The sequence below is a fragment of the Budorcas taxicolor genome, chromosome 3, assembly GCF_023091745.1.
Source record: "Budorcas taxicolor isolate Tak-1 chromosome 3, Takin1.1, whole genome shotgun sequence".
In the NCBI taxonomy this organism is placed as follows: Eukaryota; Metazoa; Chordata; class Mammalia; order Artiodactyla; family Bovidae; genus Budorcas; species Budorcas taxicolor.
Genome location: NC_068912.1, coordinates 80,290,171 through 80,314,219, shown reverse-complemented (window position 1 = coordinate 80,314,219; position 24,049 = coordinate 80,290,171).

Sequence of the window (24,049 nt, the reverse complement as noted above, 5' to 3'; positions counted from 1 at the left end):
TTTCACTATCACAGTTACCTAGCCCAAGAGAGACACTCAGTTCAGTTCAGTCACTCAGTCGTGTACGACTCTTTGTGACCCCATGAACTACAGCATGCCAGGCCTCCCTGTCCATCACCAATTCCCAGAGTCCACCCAAACTCATGTCCATTGAGTCGGTGATGCCATCCAACCATCTCATCCTCTGTTGTCCCCTTCTCCTCCTGCCCTCAATCTTTCCCAGCATCAGGGTCTTTTCCAATGAGTCAGCTCTTCGCATCAGGTGGCCAAAGTACTGGAGTTTCAGCTTCAACATCAGTCCTCCTAATGAAGACCCAGGACTGATCTCCTTTAGGATGGACTGGTTGGATCCCCTTGCTGTCCAAGGGACTCTCAAGAGTCTTCTCCAACACCACAGTTCAAAAGCATCAATCCTTCAGCGCTCAGCTTTCTTTATAGTCCAACTCTCATATCCATACATGACCACTGGAAAAACCATAGCCCTGACTAGATGGACCTTTACTGACAAAATAATATCTCTGCTTTTTAATGCGCTATCTAGGTTGGTCATAACTTTCCTTCCAAGGAGTAAGCATCTTTTAATTTCATGGCTGCAGTCACCATCTGCAGTGATTTTAGAGCGCCCCCCCCCCAAATAAAGTCTGACACTGTTCCCCCACCTATTTGCCATGAAGTGATGGGACTGCATGCCATGATCTTAGTTTTCTGAATGTTGAGCTTTAAGCCAACTTTTTCACTCTCCTCTTTCACTTTCACCAAGAGGCTCTTTAGTTCTTCTTCACTTTCTGCCACAAGGGTGGTATCATCTGCATATCTGAAGTTATTGATATTTCTCCCAGCAATCTTGATTCCAGCTTGTGCTTCCTCTAGCCCAGCATTTCTCATGATGTACTCTGCATATAAGTTAAATAAGCAGGGTGACAACATATAGCTTTGATGTACTCCTTTTCCTATTTGGAACCAGTCTGTTGTTCCATGTCTAGTTCTAACAGTTGCTTCCTGGCCTGCATACAGATTTCTCAAGAGGCAGGTCAGGTGGTCTGGTATTCCCCTCTCTTTCAGAATTTTCCAGTTTCTTGTGATCCACACAGTCAAAGGCTTTGGCATAGTCAATAAAGCAGAAATAGATGTTTTTCTGGAACTCTCTTGCTTTTTCCATGATCCAGCAGATGTTGGCAATTTGATCTCTTGTTCCCCTGCCTTTTCTAAAACCAGCTTGAACATCTGGAAGCTCATGGTTCACATATTGTTGAAGACTGGCTTGGAGAATTTTGAGCATTCCTTTACTAGCATGTGAGATGAGTGCAACTCTGCAGTAGTTTGAGCATTCTTTGGCATTGCCTTTCTTTGGGATTGGAATGAAAACTGACCTTTTCCAGGCCTGTGGCCACTGCTGAGTTTTCCAAATTTGCTGGCATATTGAGTGCAGCACTTTCACACCATCATCTTTTAGGATTTGAAATAGCTCAACTGGAATTCCATCACCTCCACTTGCTTTATTGATAGTGATGCTTCCTAAGAGAGACACTATCTTTTCAGAATGGGTTTTTTTTTTTTTATGAAGCCTATTATGGACTGAACATGTGTGTCCCCCCTGAATTTATTTACCTAAGCCCTAACCCCCCAATGTGATGGTATTAGGAGCTGGAGCCTTTGGAAGGTAATTACTTTTAGATGAAATCATGAGGGTGTCCTGGAGAAGGAAATGGCAACCCACTCCAGTAATCTTGCCTGGAGAATCCCATGGACAGAGGAACCTGCCAGACTACAGTCCATGGGGGTCTCAAAAGCCAGACACGACTTAGTGACTAAACCACCACCATCATGAGGGTGGAGACTCCGTGGTGGGATTAATGCCCTTATAAAAAGAGTGAGAGACGTCAGTGCACCGTCTCCATCACATGAGGATACAGTGACAAGGTGGATGACTGAAGCCACAAAACGACCTCGCATCAGTAACTGAACTGGCTGTCACCATGATCTTGGACTTGTTAGCCTTCAGAACTGTGAGAAATAAATTTTTGTTGTTTAAGCCACCCAGTCTATGACATCTGGTTATAACAGCCCTAACAGACTAAGACAAAGTCTCAGAAACATACAGCCTCCAGAACCACCACAGGGTCCATAATTCCACTCCTGGGTATTTATGTGAAGAAAATGAAAACACTAATTTGAAAAGATATCTGCACCCCTATGTTCATTACAGCATTATTTTCAATAGCTAAGATTTGGAAACAACCTAAGTGACCATCAATAGATGAATAGATAATAGATGAATGGATAAAGATGAATGGAATATTACTTAATGATAGAAAGGAATGAAATCTTGCAACATGGATAGACCCAGAGGATGTTACACTAAGTGAAATAAGTCAGACAGAGAAAGACAAACACTGTAGATTTCACTTACATGTAGAATCTAAAAAACAAATGAACAAATGTAATATAACAAAAACAGACTCATATATACAGAGAACAAACAGGTGGTAGCCAGAGGGGTGAGGGGAAGAGAGAAATAGGTGAGGACTAGGAGGTGCAGACTTGCAGTTAAAAATAAATGAGTAACAGGTATGAAATGTTCAGCATGGGGAATAAAGTCAATAATTATGTAATATCTTTGTACGGTGATGGATGAAAACTAGACTTATCATAGTGATCAGTTTGAAATGTATAGAAATATTGAATCACTATGTTGCATACCAGGAACTAAGTGTTTTAGGATGATTATACTTCAAAAAGAAACAGACCAAAAACTCATAGAAAAAGAGATCAGATTTGTGGTTACCAGAGATGGGGATGGGGAGGACTGGATGAAAGGTAGTTAAAAAATACAAACTTCCAGTTACAAGACAAATAAGTACTAAGGATGTAATTACAACATGATAAGTATAATTAACATGGCTGTACATTAGAAATGAAAGCTGTTAGAGTAAATCCTAAGATTTCTCACCACAAGGAAAACTTTTTTTTCTATTTTTAAAGCTGTATCTATATGATATAATGGATGTTCTCTAAACTTATTGTGGTATCATTTCATGACGTATGTAAGTCAAACCATCATGCTGTGTACCTTAAATGTTCATAGTGCTATATATAAGTTATAACTCAATTAGGCTGGAAGGGAAAAGAAAGACATACATAGCCACACAGCATCAGAAAATCTCTTTTAGGAGAGAAGCCCGTCCTCACTGTAAAATGGCAACTAATAAAAACAGAAGGGACTTCCCTGGTGGTCCAGTGGTTAAGAACCCAGCTGCCAATGCAGGGGCACAGGTTTGATTCCTGGTCTGGGCAGATTCCACATGCCGCAGAGCAGCTAAATCCATGCACCACAACTCTATGCTCTAGAGCCCCACACCACAACTATTGAGGCTGGAACACCCTACAGCCCATGCTCCACAGGAGAAGCCACCACAATGAGAAGTCATGCACCACAACTGCAGGGTGGTTCCCGCTTGCCACAACTAGAGAAAGCCTGCATGTAGCAATGAAGACCAGCATAGCCGAAGATAAATAAACAGAAAGAAAATAGAAGGAACGATGGACATTCCAGAGTAAAGAGACATGATAACCAAATGCAATACATTGTCTAAGAATGGATGCTGGCTTGGGAAAATAAAATAGCTATAAAGGATGTTAAAGGCTTCCCAGGTGGTGCTAGTGGTAAAGAACCCGCCTGCCAATGAAGGGGACATAACAGATGCAGAATCAACCCCTGGGTCGGAAAGATCCCCTGAAGGAGGGCATGACAACCCACTCCAGTATTCTTGTCTGGAGAATCCCCATGGACAGAGAAGCCTGGTAGGCTACAGTCCATAGGGTTGGACACAACTGAAGTGATTGAACATGCAAGTGACGGAGCATGCACACGTGAAGGATGTTATTGAGACAATTAATGGAATTTGCCTATTGGATCATATATTATATAACAGTATTCTATCAATGGTGACTTCTTGTTCTGATCATTTTGTTGTGGTTATATAAATCATTTTTTCAGAAAATATTCTGAAATATTTAGGGGTCTCTTAACATATGATATCTCTAATTTACTCCCAAAGTTTCTGGAAAAAAATCATACCTACATACTATAGAAAAAGAGAGGGGGAGGGGTGGGGAAGAGAGAGAGAATGATAAAACAAATGGGTCAAATTATAAACAATTGGTAATGCTGTGTATAGGGCTTACAGGTGTTCCATGTATCATTCATTCAAACTTCTAAATTTTAAAATACATATCAAAATTTTAAGTTACAAAATGTGCTTTTAGTCTCAAACCAAGACTCTCTCTGGATGTTAATCAGGGGGCTAGTGAAAGACTTCAGGTAATTACCATAGATTTTTTCTTTAAAGCATTCGAATTATTTTACAAGTCAAAATGAGAAACTCAAAAGACAGTTGTGGAAATGCATAGCACTAATTTCTTTTGGAAATAAAATCTACCCTTTTTCTCTAAGTGCTCATAAGATATGCCTGAATTCTGGTCATTTTGTTAGAAGTGATGGTTTGCAATGAGTCCTTTTGCAAAACAGAACATTTTATGATTCCAATTTTGTAAATGGAAATAAAATGTATGCAAAGAACAAAGACTGAAAGAAACAACCATGAATCTACTCAAAATAATTTGAAATGTCTTGGCCTCATTTTCTTAATCTTGATGTTAATTTTTAAAGCATTCCATACAGGATGCCTGAATAACAGCAGGGTTTTTTAGGGAGAAGACAGTGGGTATTTTGCTTTTATAAAAATATTTATAAATTAGAAATCACATGTGGCTATTGTCTTTTCAGTTTCTTCATTTATCAGTTTTCTAAATCATCTTTTTCCACTCGCTCTTTCTCTGCATTAAACTGTCCACCAGTGGTTATTGAGCACCATTTGGTGTTACGTAAAAATAAAAGAAGATGGGGACATGGGTCTCTGCAGAGACCACTGGTTGCCTGTTCAACATTCGTTTCTTTCTCGGAAACAGACTACACCTTCATTATTTGGTGAATCAGTGTACTGAGCTATAAAATATTTCCCAGGATTCCTTGCATATGTGGTGCCCAATGAGATATAAACAGAAGTTGTCTGTTTTCCCTTTTCCCTTTTCCCCCTTTCCTCCACCTTGCCTGGAACACAGATATGATGGGTGGACTTCCAGAGGCCATTTTATAAATGAAAGGACAAGGCTCACACCCTGGGGATGGCAGAAAGTGAAAGTGTTAGTCAGTCAGTCATGTCCGACTCTTTGTGCCTGTGGGGCTGCAGCCCACCAGGTTCCTGTGTCTATGGAATTCTCCAGGCAAGAATACTAGAGTGGGTAGCCATTCCCTTCTCCAGGGGATCTTCCTGACCAAGGGATTGTCAGGCAGGCCGGATGGCTCAGTGAGGTGCATAGCACCAGGGACCTGAGTCATGTTTCCTGTTAGCTGGGAAAAAAACAGCATTCCTTGACCAAATTAGGAAGACTTCCCGTACACACCAACCAGAAAGAGACAGGACACGCGCTCATCCTGCCTAGCCAATCATGTAACGCCAGCTACTCCTGTAACTGAGACAAAGAACTGCCTGGATATAAGCCGCCATACTCCTTTGTTCGGGGCTCTCGTCAGATTCTGCCGTGTCGGATGAGACTTGAGCCCTAGCGCGCTAGAAATAAAATTCCCTTCTTGCCTTTGCATTACTGTGGTGGACTTGTTCGCTCTCTCAGTCGGTTTGGAGATACGGGCTCGGTGCATAACAGGGATCGAACTCCAGTCTCCTGCATTGCAGGCTGATTCTTTACCGTTTGAGCCAAGGAAGCCCCAGGGAAGAGCTAAAAGAAGTAGGACCATAATGCTCCCTTAGGCTCCACGTTATCAGTCCCAGCTGACCTTCTCTGAACTCCTTCCAAGTAAGAGAAAAACCAACATATATCTTATTGAAGCCATCATTACTCTGAATCTCTGCAACTAGCAGTTGGATACAAGTTTTAAATTAAATAACCCCTGATTTTAGGAGGCAATTAAGGAGAGAAAACTAGCACACATAACACACTTAGAAAACACATGAAGCAGCATGGCATTAAGACACAGCATAGGTGGTAAGAGTGAGAGCTTTAGAATCTGTCTGTCATCCCTGCAGTTCTAGCCTCAGCTGAGCATTTGAGGATGTGTGACTCTGGGGAAATTATCTGATCTCTCTGAATCTTGGTTTCCTCTTTTATAAAATTAGAATGACAATAACTACCTTGTATAGTTGTAACGAGGAGTAGAGATAAAGGGACCGTCACTTAATATATGCTCAATAAAAGATGGTAGTAATTTATAAGCTATACAAACTCACAGTAGAATGAAATACACATAGGTTGAAACTGTCAAGAAAACCTTAGAGAATAAGTTGGATTTTGGAGGCAGCGAAGGGACTGAAATGTTCAGGATGGATAAAGGGGAAAGTTACTCCACACAAGTCAAGGAAGGGCGTGACTAAAGAGAGTTACAAGGAAATCAGTATACCTGGCACTGTTGCATTAAGGAAAGTAGAGCAGCATTGATAGGGTAAGATGAGGATAGCACAGATACCAGGTTGAAAGCCAAAGAAAAGATATGTGACTTGCTATGAAAGGGCCCAGGAGAATCCATAAGTTTCATACAAAAAGAATGATTAGAACAGACACAATAAAAGCTCATCACACTAAGGTGTTCAGTTCTCCTGAGTGATTTTCTTTTAGAACAAGTGACAAGGAAATGAGCCTGAGTGCAAAATGGAAGGTAAGTATCTAGCCCAAAAAGTGGCCATTAATTTAATGGAAGAACTGCCTAATAGCAAACATCAGTCTAGTTGTTAGAAAGGTGCTATGGGGTAGCTTGAGTCCACACAAGCTTCCTTCCTGTGGTTTTTGTTTAAAACGAAGACTTCTTATAAGACTTTTGGTATTTGGCCAAAGGCATTTTTCACTAAAATATTTAATCAAGCCAATCAGACAAAATATGTTTCTCTGTACAAACAGTAAGATTACCAGCAGACACTAACCCATTTTGCTTCTAATGGTGCCTTTTTCACTATCTCATTTTGAAAAGTCCACTTAGGAGTGCCATTTGTTTCCATCAAATATTTCAGGACTTTCTCAAAGTAAAAGTTAAGAGGTTCATTAACCAGCCCTTCCACTCTTTGGCTTTCACAGAATCACATTATACAAGATAAAGTTAAATTATTACTGTTTTTCCTATATGTCAAGATATAAACTAAACTAGTGGACAGACTTCTTGTAGGCCAGTACTTCCCAGATGAAACCCACCCACAAGTTCCAATTCAAAATTCTTCTCTTCTTTCTCGTAAGCTGAAATAGAGTATGTAATAAGGACTACAGACAAATGGGTATAAAGCTTGGCTGAGTAATCACATCTCTGAGATGTCATGGAAAAGCCTTGAACTTGGAGTGAAAAGACTTGACACTGAGTCCTGACTCAACAAGTAAGAAGGCTGGAGAAGCTGAGCAATTTAGATTTCCTGAACCTCAGTTGGGTCTCCTGTAAAATAAGGATTATAACCCCTTCCTACTTCAAGAAGCCCTTCGTTGGGAGGACTGCATAAAATAATCATGTAAAAGTGATCTGTAAGGTTTAAAGAGTTTTATCAATAAAAATGTGATATTTTCAGTAACTACTTAAGAGTGTCTATTTACTATGTCCCTATATTCATGGAGCACCCCGCTCATACCCTTTCAAAGGGTGGACCCAAGCAGTCATATATGAAATAAACATTAACAATGATAATTTTAAAACAAGAGCTACAGTTTAGAATGATGGAGAAAGTTCTAGGGATGGATAGTGGTAATGTGTATGTACATACAAGCATGTGTATGTACTCAGGAATTCCCTGGTGGTCCAGTGGTTAGACTCCATGCTTTCACTGCCTGGATCCCAGTTTGATCTCTGGTTGGGGAATTAAGATCCCACAAGCCAAGTGGCACTGCCAAAAAAAAAAAAAAATGTGTATGTACTTTTGTCTCCTCGTAGGTTTATTCTAGGTATTTTATTCTTTTTGCTACAGTGGTGAATGAGACTGTTTCTTTAATTTCTATTTCTTATTTTTCATTATTAGTGTATAGGAATGCAAGGGATTTCTGTGTATTGATTTTGTATCCTACAACTTTTCTAAATTAATTGATTAGCTCTAGTAATTTTCTGATAGTATCTTTAAGGTTTTTCATGTATAGTATCATGTCTGCTGGAAATTGAGTTCTGTCACTTTTTTTCCAATCTGGATTCCTCTTATTCCTAAAAAAATGTGTATGCACTTAATGCCACTGAATTTGGCGTACATTTAAAATGTAAAATTGTACATTTAAAATGTAAAATGGTAAATTTTATGTGATGTATACTTTTCCACAAAACAAATTTTTAAAAAAACAACTAAGAGCTAACACATATTGAGGACTTAGGACCTTTTGTAAATCCTTGACAAGGATTATTTTATTTCATCCTCACAATAACATCATGCAGTAAGGGACAGAGCTATCCACATTTTACAGAGAAGCACACAGAGACACAGAAAAGCTAAGAAACTAACACACATCTACATGGCTAGTAAGTGGTAGAGCTCTATTTGAATCTGGACAGACTCCAGAACCCTGCCACCATTACCAAGCCTTTTCTCCTCCACCAATCAGAGGAGAGCTCAGGTCACAAAGTCTGAGGCCTGTGGCTTAGCAGACTCTTGCTTGGGAATCTGACATAAGAGATACTGAAATTCTGATCAGATAGTAGTTGGCTCTGGACTCATTTGATAAAAACCTGAGGTCTCTGGCTCCAAGGCATGTCAAAGGCTCACGTGAACCAGTTATAAGGGAACAGGAAACCAGGAGTAGGCAAAAAGAAAGACAATCTAAAGAAAACAAGAGCCCAGGGAGGGGAGATGGGGTGTGCTGGACACCCCTTTCCAGTTCCTATGTGTGTCTCATGCTTTGTATCTTTGTGATTGCTCTGTATGCTTATTAACAAACCTCTTTTACTTAGGCTGTTCCAACGAGCTGTATAATCTGCAATCTAATGAGCTCTAATTATTCTAATAGAGTATTTCAACAGGGAAGAGAAGCTGCATATGTAAAAAATCTACAGCATAGCTCTTTATAATAATTAAACATTGCAAAAAACAAAGCCACCCAATAACTAAGAAATAATAAATTATACTATGTCCATTCAGTGAAATATTATATGATCAAGAAAATGCATAAACAGAAAAACTACATCTAAGCAGAATAATCACAATAGGGAAAATATGTGAGGATGAGATGGTTAGATAGCATCACCAACTCAATGGACATGAACCTGAGCAAACTCCGAGATAGTGAAGACAGGGAAGCCTGGTATATTGCAGTCCATGGGGTCGCAAAGAGTCAGACACAACCTTGGCGACTGAATAACAACAACAAAAAGAATGGTATGTGTGTGTGAGTGTGTATGTGTGTTCCATATTGTTCAAAAACTGCATTAAATTTTTGAGAAAAGCTTGAGGGCTCTTAAAAATCTACTTTCTTAAAATATTTGGTAGAGGACTTCCCTGGCGAGAGAGTGAATAAAACTCCACCTGCCAATGCCGGGGACACAGGCTTGATCCCTGGTCTGGGAGATTCCACATGCCATAGAGCAACATGCCACAGAACAACTAAGCCTGTGTTGCCACAACTATTGAGGCTGTGCTCTAGAGCGCTTGAGCTGCAACTACTGAGGCGCATGTGCCTTGGGCCTGTGCTTCACAACAAGAGAAGCCACCGCAATGAGAAGTCCAGGCGCCACAACTAGAGAAAGCCTGTGGGCAGCAATGAAGATACAGCACAACCAATAATAAAAAATAAATACATTATTTAAAAATTTGATGGCTTCACTGGTGGCTCAAACAGTAAAGAATCTGCCTGCAATGCAGAAGACCCAGGTTCTATCCCTGGGTCAGAAGTTCCCCTGGAGAAGGAAATGGCTACCTACTCCAGTATTCTTGCCTGGAGAATTCCATGGACAGAGGATCCTGGCAGGCTACAGTCCACGGGGTCTCTAAGAGTAGGACACGACTGAGCAACTATCACACACCTGGTATCAGAAGTAGAAATAATTTTAGGCACTTAGCACAACTCTTCATTTCTCCAGAATCTGAGCACCTGTAGTGATGAGTCGTCTGCTTTCCAGCTCAGTGGTTGCTTACCTTCTGCCTGAACACTTCTGGGGACAGAGGTGCCAAAGTTTCTCCTCTCTTTGGTTGGCTTATTACAAAGTTCTCCTTTATGTTATGCCTGCAGTTTCTTCCCCTTAGTTCGAGCTGTCTCTATCGGGGTCAAATCTGTCCCTTCTTTTTTACCCTCTGGCATGTCTACTACCACTGCAGTAGACAATTCCTCTCAAAGTACAATCAGCTCTCGTTGCAGACCCTGCTCCCTCTCCTTTCACTGGCAAATACTTGGATTTCACCTTGGAGTGCTGTGGACCATATTAGTTTCTCTCCAGGTAGAAAAATGTCCCAGGAGAAAAAGCACACACACACATGAACAGAAAACTGGAGAGAAAAGAGCCCTGGAGGAAAGTGAAGGCCAGCTACAAATGGAAAAACCCAGCAAAGGGTCATGGGAAAATAGCCAAAGTGGAGACCTACTTCCAGTTCCCCAGTGACCTTCTTCCCTTGATTTCTAGAACATGTGATGATATACCCAAAGCTGTGTCACATCTCATCATATCAGAGGCCCATGGAGTTAAAATAAATGGGAAAAAACCTTTCAAGCTAGTCTGAAAAAATAGGTCATTTGAACATATTGACTATTCAACCCCCCATTTAGATCTCCTAGGCGGAGTATCTCTGTGAAGACTGCAGGTAAGATTCTGCCTAATAGAGATATAACCCTTTGTTCCAGCCAACATAGAGTCAGTACGTTTTTGATAGAAAAAGTTAACTTTTAAATACTTCAATGACAAAGAGAAAGGGGAAATAGGAGGCAGCTCTAGAAAATATAAGAGATTCAAAAACCTTGGGGGAGAGATGGATTGGGGTTAGAAGATGCAAACCAGGATATATAAGATGAGGGCTTCCCAGGTGGCTCAGTGGTAAAGAATCTGCTTGCCAATGCAGGAGATGCAGATTCAATCCCTGGGTCAGGAAGATCCTCTGGAGGAGGAAATGACAACCCACTCCAGTATTCCTGCCTGGCAAAATTCCATGGACAGAGGGGTCTGGTGGGCTACAGTCTATGAAGTCACAAAGATTTGGACATGACTGAGTAGACAGACATATATATAACTGAATCACTTTGTTGTACAGCAGAAATTAACACAGTAAATCAACTATACTTCAATTTTTAAAAAGATATTAATAAACAAATGAGACAAAAACAAAAAAAAGCAAAAAAAAAAAAAAAAGGACAATGTACCTAAACACTTGGTCTGATAAGACCCTCACTCATGAACACATTATACACATGTGCACCCATCCATGCACACAAATCTCTGCTCTCTTCAGAACGTCCATGGTAAATCTGAGTTTACGTAAAAGTGAAGACCTCCCTGGGATCTAAATAAACCTCAGGAAGAGGACTGTGTTTCCTATTTCAGCCAGAGTTACTCCTGTATTTGTCTGAGCCCTCCACGAACAGTGATAATTAGAGAGTATTCAGAAGTTGGAAAGTAAGAAGAAAGTGATCTACACACAATAAGGAAATGCCTGTCACTCTCATATCTTTCTCTGAGACCAGGTGGCTGAGGATCCTCCAGCCTTCAAGGATATGGTTTAAAGAAAGACTTAAATCAAGAACTGCAATCCTCACAAGAATCAGATAAAAGCTACTTGGAGGTTGCTCTAGGACTCTGAATCATTACTTTATTTGAATTCTAGGTGCTCTGATGAAAGGTCATTTTAAAAGCATGTCTGTTTCATCCACCTCATTAGAACAGATTCAAATGTATTCTTTTTAATGGCTGAGTAATGCTCCATTGTGTATATGTACCACAGCTTTCTTATCCATTCATCTGCTGATGGACATCTAGGTTGCTTCCATGTCCTGGCTATTATAAACAGTGCTGCGATGAACACTGGGGTACATGTGTCTCTTTCAGTTCTGGAGCTGATTATACAGAGTGAAGTAAGCCAGAAAGAAAAACACCAATACAGTATACTAACACATATATATGGAATTTAGAAAGATGGTAATGATAACCCTGTATGCGAGACAGCAAAAGAGACACAGACGTATAGAACAGACTTTGGGACTCTGGGAGAGGGAGAGGGTGGGATGATTTGGGAGAATGGCATTGAAACATGTATACTATCACGTAAGAAATGAATCACCAGTCTAGGTTTGATATAGGATACAGGATGCTTGGGGCTGGTGCACTGGGATGACTCAGAGAGATGATATGGGGAGAGAGGTGGGAGAGGGGTTCAGGATTGGGAACTCATGTACACCCCCGTGGCGGATTCATGTCAATGTACGGCAAAACCAATACAGTATTGTAAAGTAAAATTAAAAAAATAAAAAATAAATAAATAAAAGCATGTCTGCATTAACCTTTAAGAACCCTTAAAGGTCTGGGCACCCTGGATCATCCTGGTATTTAAATCCTGGGTTTAACAGGTGATGGGGACTGAAAGGTTTACCAACCACTACAGTCAGGCACAGCCACGCACATGAAGCCGTTCATCAAAGCCACCTTCTCTTCAGATGTCCCACTTTCAGGAACACAGAATTTACCATACTAAATGTTAAGGCCAGCAACAACCCATTTCCCTTCCCCAAAGAGGGGCCATGCAAGAACCCACAGAAATAGTCTGGACACACAGGCCCTGCATCTGGGAAAATAATTAGAATCACTGTCTTTGGCTCCAGTTCCCACCCTTGGAACATGCATTATAATCTAACTCCTAAATCGAACTAGATTCTGCTCCAGTTTAGCATCCCTTCCAAACTGCCTCAGTGAAACTGGTGCAGCCCCCTGGATGGAGTGCTAAGTACAGCTGTGGCTCAGAAGGAACGAGAGCACCACAGGAGGGAAGAAGGGAGGGAGGGCAGAAGAAGAAACTAGAGAAAATCAGAAACACATTTTAGAACAGTGGGCTTGGGGGGAGAGGGGAAATAAATTAATAAAATGTCCCAGTAATTTCACGGCAGAGCTAGAAGAGAGCACTTAGAGCTATCCCAGGACTCTCCAACAGAAAGCATTCCCTGGATGCACAGACGTTCACAACACTGACAAGCCTCAGGTGGCAGTTCTGGCTCGAACACGTGGTCACAATGTCACAGCATGAGAAGAACACAACAGAATGCCCAAAGGCATCTAGGCGGCAGAGAGAAAAACAAAAGGCTGAACTCCCCTCCACAGAACTCTATTAAAAGACAAAGCGTGTCTATTACAAAGTCACATTTTCCATTTTTCTCCTTTATAAAGTCAGCAATGCTGGAGGGTAGGAATGAGTGCAAAAGTGTTGGAGCGTGAGGCTCAGGGATGTCCCCTTAGTGAGCAGAGGGAAGGACTGGCTGGAGAATCCCCACCCATTTTAAACACACAGATGTCCAGTTTGGGGCTGTAGTTGCTAGGTCACTTGCAGTCTTATTCTACATTGAAATAATGTCTTTCTGAAACCACACAGAGACTGCAGGTGCCCACAGAGCTCCTCCACAACAGTGAACTATTCCCCTAGCAAAGCCAGGATGAGATTCTGCCAGCAACAGGATGCCAAACCCTTCCATAACAAAATAATTCACTTGCCACCATTTTTATCTGCATCATCCTTCAGACAGGACTAATTCCTTCTTTGAAAAAGTTACTGTGGCCTGTCAGATTCCAAGGCGCTACCATGCTGCCGTAAAACCTTCAGGACTGCTCTGTATAGGCAAAGGCACCAACCTGACTGATACTCTGTTCAGAGCCTGTGAGTGGGTGGGATGGCCCGGGATCCTCCTGGAGTACCAGAAATCAGAGCTGGGCCGCAAGGGATGTTCTCAGATCTAGGACAACAGCCTTCCTCTTCCGGATGCTTCTGCCTCATTCTGATGTTTCCTCCTCATCATGTTCCCATGTGCTGTTTTATTCTTTCCGATAGTGATCCCCACTGTCATTATCTTCCAAAGCCTTGAACGTGTTCAGTTTCTTGCAGCTGTTGTTACCACGGCCTCACAGAGTGAGGCCATCACTTTTACATGATATTACTTTTACATGGTGATACTCAAGGTCACACCATGGGTGTGTGAACTGTGGAGCAGGGCCCCGTGCTCCTTCAATGTTCTGTACTTGTCATCTTGAAATTCCTAATAATTTTCTGAGTAAGGGAGTCCACTTGTGTAACCAGTCCTGAAAATGTTTCAAAGGGCTTCATGTGAAAGCTCTGCATCCATTCAGCCATTCGTTTTTAATTTTGTTGATTTATTTCTGGCTGTGCTGGGTCTTCACTGCTGTGCGAGGGCTGTTTGTAGTTGCAGTGTGCGGGCTCCTCGCTGCAGTGGCCTCTCCCATTGCTGAGCACAGGCTCTAGGCGTGCAGGTTCAGGAGTTATGGCACACGGGCCTAGTTACCCCTGCAGTAGGTGCCGTCTTCCCAGACCAGGGACTGAACCCATGTTCCCTGCACTAGCACGTGGATTTTTAACCACTGGACCGCCAGAGAAGTCTGGGCGTTCTTTTAAGGGAACTCGATTTGGGGTCTTTCAGCCATCCTGGTTGTTCTTCTCAGGCTTTTGTCCCCAGAACACACCAAACAGACTCTGAAAGTGAAAGTCGCTCAGCTGTGTCTGACTCTTGGGGACCCCATGGACTGTAGACCACTGTGACCCGCCAGGCTCCTCTGTCCATGGAGTTCTCCAGGCAAGAATACAGGAGTGGGTTGCCATTCTCTTCTCCAGGGGATCGTCCCAACCCAGGGGTTGAACTCAGGTCTCCCGCACTGCAGGCAGATTCTTTACCATCTGAGCCACCAGGGAAGGTTGACCATATGACTCAGTCAGTGAGGAGTATAGGGATACCTCAAAGACGGTTGTTATAAACAAGATCGAATGTCTACTTGCAGTAACAGCAGTTACTGTTTACTATGTGGCTAGCATTATGTTAAGGACATTACATGTACTATGTAATCCTCACACCAATTTTCTAGTTAAGAGACAGATTTATCCCTAGTTTGCAGATAAGAAAACTGTGGCTTAGAGAGGTGACATACCTTGCCAAAGACCATACAGTTATAGGAGGCAGAGAACGCAAACCCAGGTCTGGCAGACCCTTTTAGAGTAACTCTACTAGGGCACCTCCCAAGTTATTGGAGACATTCATTACTTGGGAGGCTAGAGGCAGCACACATGGAGCTAGTAACTAATTCTGATCATATTTTGATCTACGGTGACTCAGCTGGGAACGTCTCTTTGGATGCTTGCCAAGCTATTCCCACATGGCCATTTCTTTTCCAAGTTCATGGCTTTCATTAGGTTCTTTCCACTAAGCTTAGCCTCTATATTAGTTTCCAACTGCTGCTGTAACAAATTATCACAAATTCAGTGGGCTTAAAACAATACAAATATATTGAACTGGCCAAAAAAGTTCATTCTGGTTATTTTTATTTTTTCATAAGATGGTAAGTTATCCTACAGTTCTGGAGGTCAGAAGACTTCAGGGCCTTCCAGGGCTAAGATGAAGGTGCTGGCAGAGATGCGTTCATTCTGGGGGCTCAAGGGGAGAATCCTTCCTCGCTTCTCCCATCTTCGGGTGGCTGCCTGCGTTCCTTGGCTTGTGGCCATGTTACTCCCGTCTCTGCTTCTGTTGTCCTGTCTTCTGCTCTGACTGTGACTGTTCTGCCTTCCTCTTAAAAGAACCCTGTGATTACACTGCTCACCTGATAATCCACAATAATCTCCGGACTTTTAAGTCAGCAGGAGAGTAACCTTAACCCCATCTGCAATGTTTAATTCTCCTTTGCCATGTAACATAACATATTTGCAGTTTCCAGAAATTCAGACATGGACATTTTTGAGCATCCATTAGTATGTCTAGCACAGACTCCCAACACACACACCCCTACCTAGTTCCTCCTATAAACTGGACTCCAAGGTCTTCCCCTTCCCATGGATCCTGTCCACCTTCCTAGGCATTCTGGTTCTTCTGTGTTCAGTCAATAAACATTTACCAGGCACCTAATACAGACAAGGCATTTTGCTCGGGGCAGGGAAGACCAAGAAAAGAAGATATTGTTTCTGCCTGAAAGGTGCTCATTTTAGTGAAGCTGACTGGGAAACCATGAAACAAATGTGGCAAGTACAGGGATAAAAAAGACGCATATGGGGTGAGGGGCACTCAGGACTCGGGGTCTGGGGCGGGGAGGAATATGCAAAGATACCTTATGACTCCTATTCTTATCAAGATTCACAAAATGAAAAAACAGTAGGTAGGATTCATCGTGAAAAATGAGGATGTGTAATCTGGTCTCAGGCATCAGGTCAGTGCCCAGTGATTCCAGGGAGGGCTGGGTTGTCCAGGAGCTGAGAGGCACAACAGATCTCCCTCTGTGCTTCTGAAGGCCTCGCTTCAGCCTGGAGTCGGTGGCGGCCAGCAGGAATTACTCACTACCAAGGTGAGGAGGACCTCTTCCCAGTGGAACAAGCTTCTTCAGTCTTCAAGTGGGATGGGCTCATCCCAGGGTGGGTGATGCTCTCATTTCCTCAGGCTCTGCCTGATCTAAGCAAAGGTCTTATTTTGAAAGTTGAAATGGGGAAAAAAAAAAAAGTTCAGTATACAGGGATGTAGTTTAGCTCCCCTCTGCATCTCAAATGTGGAGTCAAAAGAGCAAGAACTTGCAAGCTTTCAAGGATTTATGTTAGTTTTAGATACTGTGTCAAAGCCCAGGACCCTGGATGTGCCTGGACTGACCTTTGTTCTTACTTGATGGCCACTTTGTAACTGTTATCATAAGAAACTGAAGTTATCCTGGGAGTCTGTAGTTCCTGCCCACAGACATTTCACAGGAAGCAGCTGGCTTTGTTTCCAGCTCTATACTGAACTCTGCTGTCCCCTTTCAGAAACACAAACAAGTGTTGTGTGTGTTTTCATTTAACCTGCACAGTCAGGGCAAACCAGGGTCTCTAAGTTTTTTAAAAAATAACATACACACAGGGAAATTTCCTTTCTAGTGGCACGTAGCCAAAATGCTACTTAGATGAAACTGAATTCATGTAAAATCAAGAGACTTTGTGAAATTGCTAGTATTTGTATTGGGCTTCACAGTTGGCCAGAGTTGTTTTTGGCCATTGAATTTTGCTCCTTGTAAACCCTGTGCAACCCTGTCCCCTATGGGGGCCTGTTAAGCCTTAAAGTGAAAGTGAAGTTGCTCAGTTGCGCCCGACTCTTTGCAACCCCATGGATAGTAGCCTGCACCAAGCTCCTCCGTCCATGGGATTTTCAAGGCAAGAGTACTGGAGTGGGTTGCCATTTCCTTCTCCAGGGAATCTTCCCAACCCAGGGATCAAACCCAGGTCTCTCACATTGTAGACAGATGCTTTACCGTCTGAGCCACCAGGGAAGTCTTAAGCCTTAAGGACCTTTCAAATCCAGAGCCCCTTCTGAGCAGCTGACTGAACAGGGACTTTTTATGTCTTACTCTGTTGAATAAAATACATTTGCCCGTCATCTACAAAGGACTAAACTAGGGATCAGCCCTCTGCCAAGTCCCATACCTGAGAATGCAGCCATTGGCCTCACCCTGAATGCCTCCAGAGATGTGGGCGTCACCTCACAAGGCATCTTTGCTTGTTTCTGACGGATGGCGCACAGAAACATTGACAGATTTCCCTAGGATGTCCACAAGAGGGCCTTGAGGGGTTTGGCGTGAAGAACCATTTCAGGTTCTTCATATTAGAATGGCCAACCAGCCATTTAGATCTTCTGGATAACATGAATGACAGGGGGTCACACAGAAAAGGTGGTCCTTCTGCACAAGACCTGCTCTTTATCCCCATTGTGGGAGGACTGAGTCACCCTGTGGCTAAAGAAGAGGCTGTCTCGCATTTTTATAATTAGCCTACATTAATGAGGGGAATATGGATGGACCACCTCCTCTTTGAAACTTTAAAAAGTCAAACTAAAATAAAGCTGTAATTATTATACTCACTCTAAAAGTGAGGACAAGGAGCCTCAGAAAGATCAAGCCATCCACAAGGTCTCCTAGCTAGGAAGTGACACACACTGTAACTTCAGCTACAGATTTTAATGAGACACACACACACAATCTAAGTGAATTTTCAAAAAATCAATTAAACTTAAGTTTGAAAAATTCTTAATGTATGGACTTTGGGCGATAAATAAAAACAAAAATCTGTAACATGATTTGGCTGAATCTCTAGGGGATTATACTGTGTAGAAAAAAAACCAATTCCAAAAAGTTACATATAATACGAATCTAATCAAAGAAAGTAACCAAAATGACATTTTAGAAAGGAAGCTAGGTTAGAGATAGGACAGGGTGTGGGTGGGTGGTCAGCAGGCTTTGACTCTGAGCTGGATGGTGTGGAGACCACTCTCTGCCCACTGGTCAAGGGCAGAGTGAGCTTCAGGTCAGATGATCTTCACTGAGCCAACCTACAGAAAAGCCTTGGCTTCCAGGGCAATTTCCCAGTTTACTGTACACCCTAAAGACCCCAAGTGAAGCTGTAAGTTTTTCAAATGAGGAGTATGACATTAAGATTAACATACAGGTACTTGCTTGGGGAAAAAGAACATTTGTGGCAGCTTAGGGCTGCAGACTCAACTGGATTCCCATGTGACAGCAAAGACTGATGCTCACCTGTAAAGCATCGCATCTGTTCTGTGGGAAGTCACCCAAGACAGCTTGGGAAGTGAAGCCTGAGAAAGAGCAGGCCCTGCTTGGTCTAGTGAAGCTTGGTCTGAGCCAGTGACTGTTCACAGTCAATGGGTCAATGGCAAGGGCAGAGATGCACAAGACAGAGTGAGAGAGTAGTGAAAAGAGAAGGGGCAACAGAGTGCAAGGGCACGGCGTGCAGCTTGATCAGACAGGGTTCCGCCTCTGCCCGAGAGACTGTGCGGCTCTGAGCCAGGCTCTGATTCTCCGAATTTCTGACTCCTATTTGTAAAACAGAACAATGAGCCCCTACCTAGCATTTGTTTCCAGGTTGGTGGGAAGAACAAATGGAATAATGTTAAGTAAAAAGCATTTTATGAACACTTGGATTCTCTGCAAAGGCAAAGATCAGTCATGTGATCTGGCAAGATTCTTACTAGTGGCCCCTAAATTTCTGGACCTATGATTTGGCAAGTAAATTAATTCAATCCGAAGGCTGCTGGGTCCATGGGCCTGAAGCGAGGATCACTAAGTGATCAGGTCTTGACAGCAGCGGCTGCACTATGGATTTCTGTATGGGGTAACACCATTGGAGGAGGAATTGTGACAGGCCACAGCTAAGCTGAACTCTAACGGCTTCAGCTGGCTCCTCACTTTGCTGCTAGGACGGATCCTTGGCCCAAAGACAGGATCAGCCTATGTCTCGGCTGATGACTTAGGCTTCAGTCTTTAATAGTGAGTGAAAGCTCATATAATTTGTAAGGTTTTTTCCCTCAATTCCCACTTAAGTAATTTGGTAAGTCAGTAAGTCTCGAAATGCTAGACAGGAAAGGGGAGCTCATCAGAGAGGATGGCAGTCTAGTGAGAGACCCTCTGGGAGGGAGGCAGTTAGGGTTCACTTGGAAATCTCTGAGAAGTGGCAGAGTGTGGCAGAAAGCATGTTGGCTCTGAGCTCAGGGAGCTGTATGAATAACCAAGCTTTATCCTGAGTCTGTTTCCTCCCCAGTCAAATGGTAACAACAAGCTCTTCCCTGGTGGCCCAGTGGTTAAGACCTGCTTTGCAATGCAAGGGTGTGGATTCGGTCTCTTCTGAGGGACCGAAGATCCCACATGTCAGAGCAACTAAGCCCGAGCAGGCCACAACGGCATGCGGCAACAAAGACACGATGCAGCTAAATTTAAAAATATATTTTTTTACAAATAGTAATGACAACAGTGCTGTCCTCACAGAATTGTCCTAAGGACTATGGACTAAAAGAAACAAACAGATCTGGAACAGCTGGCGGAGAGTAGGAACACAATAATTTAGATCTTTTCCATTTTCAAAAGACAGGAAGAAGATATCACAAGGCCTTTAAAACATCTTCCTGCGCATGTTTTTCAGAGAGAAAGAAACTAGGAACCTTGGCTAGCTAAGCCTACTCTCTTTGTAGCTCCTGGAAATGCATCTTATCAAGTTTGGGATTTGGTTCAGACAAACAGATTCCTATTCATGCTCTGCTAATTAATGGAGCTAATGTGATCACAAGCTATGTGAGCCTAAGGATGTTAATCTCCCCTAATCTCTGTCAAGCACAACACAGAGTTTCATAATACCTATGACCGTGGTTGTTTTGAAAGTTAAATAGGAAGTATCTATAAAGTGACTAGCACCACGTCTTCTTCTTGTTGCTGTTTAGTCATTAAGTTGTGTCTGGCTCTTTTGCAACCCCATGGACTATATAACTCACGAGGCTTCTCTGTCTGTGGGATTTTCCAGGTAAGAATATTAGAGTGGGCTGTCATTTCCTTCTCCATGGGATCTTCCCAATCCAGGGATAGAACCCGAGTCTTCTTGATGGCAGGCGGATTCTCTACCACTGAGCCACTAGGGAAGCCCAGAACAGTGTCTTATGCACAGTCAAATGCAATGAATAGTTGTTCTTATTATAACTGTCCTAGGTGCGGCAGAAATATCAGAGAAATGGTGGAGAGAGTGTCCACAGACATCACAATTACTTTTCATAACCACCAATAAGATTCTTAGTCCCATCTGTGCAATGCTTTCTTCCCACTTGAGTTCAACAGTAGTTCTTATTCAAAGACTTCAGGGGTGTGAATGAGTCACTGGGTGATGCAGCGGCCAAAAAACACCAGACGCCACCCCAACGCCACACCTGGAGCACTGGAGGACACGACTCGGTTGGGTCTGAACAAAGCTAGAGAGCAAGCCAAAGGGAGCAAGTGCAATGGGGGAATGGCTAGAAGGATGCTCTGAGAAAGGTCTGAGGAACTGGGACAAGAGAAACCTGAGGAGGACAAATAGACTACTATCTGAATGGATGGCTGATGTGCGAAACCATGATTTCATGTATTCTGTCATTCCCTGGAAAGCAGAATGCAGATCGATGGGAGAAGTTACCTGGAGGTTCATTTCAGCTCAGTACAAAGAATTTGCTGACAATGCGGCCATCCAATGACAATACACCTCTCCATCAATGGAACAGGTTGTCCTGTGAAGGAGGACCTGAGTCCACAATCTGGCATCGTGGAGGGGAGAGCTAGGGAGGCTGGCCAGGACATCTCCCAGGCCCTTCCCAACTCTGAAATTCTATCTCTTGAGAAGCCCACAACTGCTTCAACACCAGCCATCTTGTGTTAGCGAGTCATTCATCAAAGGACAAAGCTTGTCCTCCACTCTGTTATAAAACTTGGGGGCACAGTAGGGTAGAAGAAAAGGATGTCTTATTTACTGTAATAGTAGCTATAGTTACTACTGCAGATGAGAGGCCTAATGTATCTATTTAACACACACACACTGCTTTTCTGCTCTAAGGAGGGTACTGGAAGCCAATCCAACCCCCTCTTTTGTGTGTTACAATTTTCATTCCATCAGTGTAGCAGAGATAGGAAGCTACTACCACTAACATTTAAAAACCGATTTTGAAGTTTTAAAAAGGAGTAACTGCTTCCAATTTAAGCACATCATTTAATATCACAAACCCCAGTTTGTGATGACAGTGATATTTACCTATAAGGGCTATTCATGAAACAAATATTTGAGCACTATATACTATATATATAGTATATACCAGGCCTGGTTCTACTTGCTGGGGACTTCTATCATTGAGCTCAAGAGACACACCGCCCTCATGGAAATTTTTCTAGTAGGGGAGAAGTAGCAATAAATACAGTTAAGAAAGTTGAAGTATGCTAGTGAACAGACTATGTAAAGGCACTACAGAAAAATGAGCCAGGAATTCCCTGGTGGTCTAGTGGTTAGGACTCCATGCTTCCACTGGGGCCTGGGTTTGATCTCTGGTTGGGGTATTAAGATCCTGCAAACCTTGCAGCCCACAAAAATGTTATTTAAAAAAACTATGCACTAATATAAAATAGAGATTCTTAAAAACATTTCTTTTTATTTTAAAGTTTAAAAAACAAAAGAAAGCAGACATAGGGATAGGGAGAAGGAGGTGGCTTCTGTTAAAGGATTAAGTAAGAGAATGAGGGTAAAAATTACTTCATGGACAGGTGATGTAGAAAGTCTTTGCTCAGTGTTAGCTTCTTCTTACCATGGGGGCTTCTGAATTCTCAGGACTTACAATTACATATGCATCATTCCACTCCTGAATTACTGAATAGGTAATGTGTATTCAAAACCAAAACCAAAAGGTCCCAACAGTGTTTACAGGTAGAAGATAGGAATCCATGAAAATATTATGACTTTGGGGTTCTAGCACTGCATCACTTATACAAGGATGCTGATATGAATCTGCAGGAAATATGAGGATGCAGAAGCTGAGGCTTGAACAAGTTAACTCAGGTCAGTGACCACATTTTTCTAAGCCTTAGTTCCCCTGCCCCCCTCCCCAAGGGCTGTTGGAACAGTTGGCATGTAAACACTAACTGAATACATATGCAAAATATAATACATATGTAGAATACTGGGCACACAGCAGGTACAGTTAGCTTACATTATTACCACTATCCAAACTCATTTGAATTTTCAGAGATTTTCAGTGTGTTCACCATGAAAAAAAAAAACAAAGCTTGTTCCTCAGGAGGGAACATTCCACAATCGTGTGTTGCGAGGAGTTGGACGAAGGTCACTTGTTATGAGAACAAACTAGGGAAACATAAGGAAGCGTTCAACTGATTAAATGCTCAGTACAGGGCTCAGCCTTGCTAACTCCTTGGCTGCAGTCTTCAGGATTCCAGAAGATGCAAACAAAGACACACTGATTCACTCAAAACAGTTCTTCGTACAAATCTGAGGATGTAGCCAAAAGGCAGTCCAGCAGGATTTATGAAGTGTGCTCCCTCCACAGAGCCTGCAAGTCGAGGAGATCCACGAACTCCCTTTAATCGGCCCTCTTTTCCCAGAGACCTCTGCAGCACCGTCCTCCTGCTGTTGCCACTCTGATGGAGAGTCTTGGGAAATGAAATTTAATTTGTTCTGGGCTGAACTTTTTCTCATGGGGCAACTTTACAAGGAATGAGTTCTCTCTGCTTTCCCAGAGGGGAAAAGCGTCCCCATCAGTCCCACTTCAACTTCTGAAATAAACGAAAGCTTTGGGGTATTAATTGACATCAGGGCCTTTTCTGCTAGTCACCCCAAGACAAGGGCAGCTGTTGCTAGAATCGAAGACCCTCGTTAACTGTAGATAGCACAGTAACCCCCCTCTCTGCTGTTAGGGAGCTTGTGTCCAGCAATCTGCCCCTTCCAGAGGTAACTATGACCACCTGGCACTTCAAAATGACTACAGATGCCTCAGGGGACAAAGGTTGTTGGCTTGGCTGGGTCTAAGTCAGTGCTTCTCAAACTATCCATAGTGGAGAACCACGTTTGACCTTATTTCTAATCCATCATGGACCAATACTTTCATAAATTACAATGAAAATGAATTGCTAGAAAATTGTTTATTAAAGACATAAAATGCAAGCCAATGCTTTTATTACTAGAGTCATCAGACCTAAAGTTACTCTGTCAAATTGCTATCAAAATTTTAAATGTTAACTCACAATTTCTGTATCTGGTCTAGTCACTGTTCAACCACGAACATTTACTTGAAACAAAACACAATACCAACCCACCCCTTTTCCCTATGAAATAAGATGATGTCTTTAACACAGTGGTTGGCACATAGTAATTGGTCACTGAATATTAGCTATTACTTTCGCTATTCTCTCTAGGCTGGTGAGAAGAAGGGGAAACATTAATCAAGAGACTGAGATGCACATTTGAGTTCCTCCTCTTTTCCCACTGACCCTGGTCAAGTGTCTTCACCATTCTGGGCTTTAGTT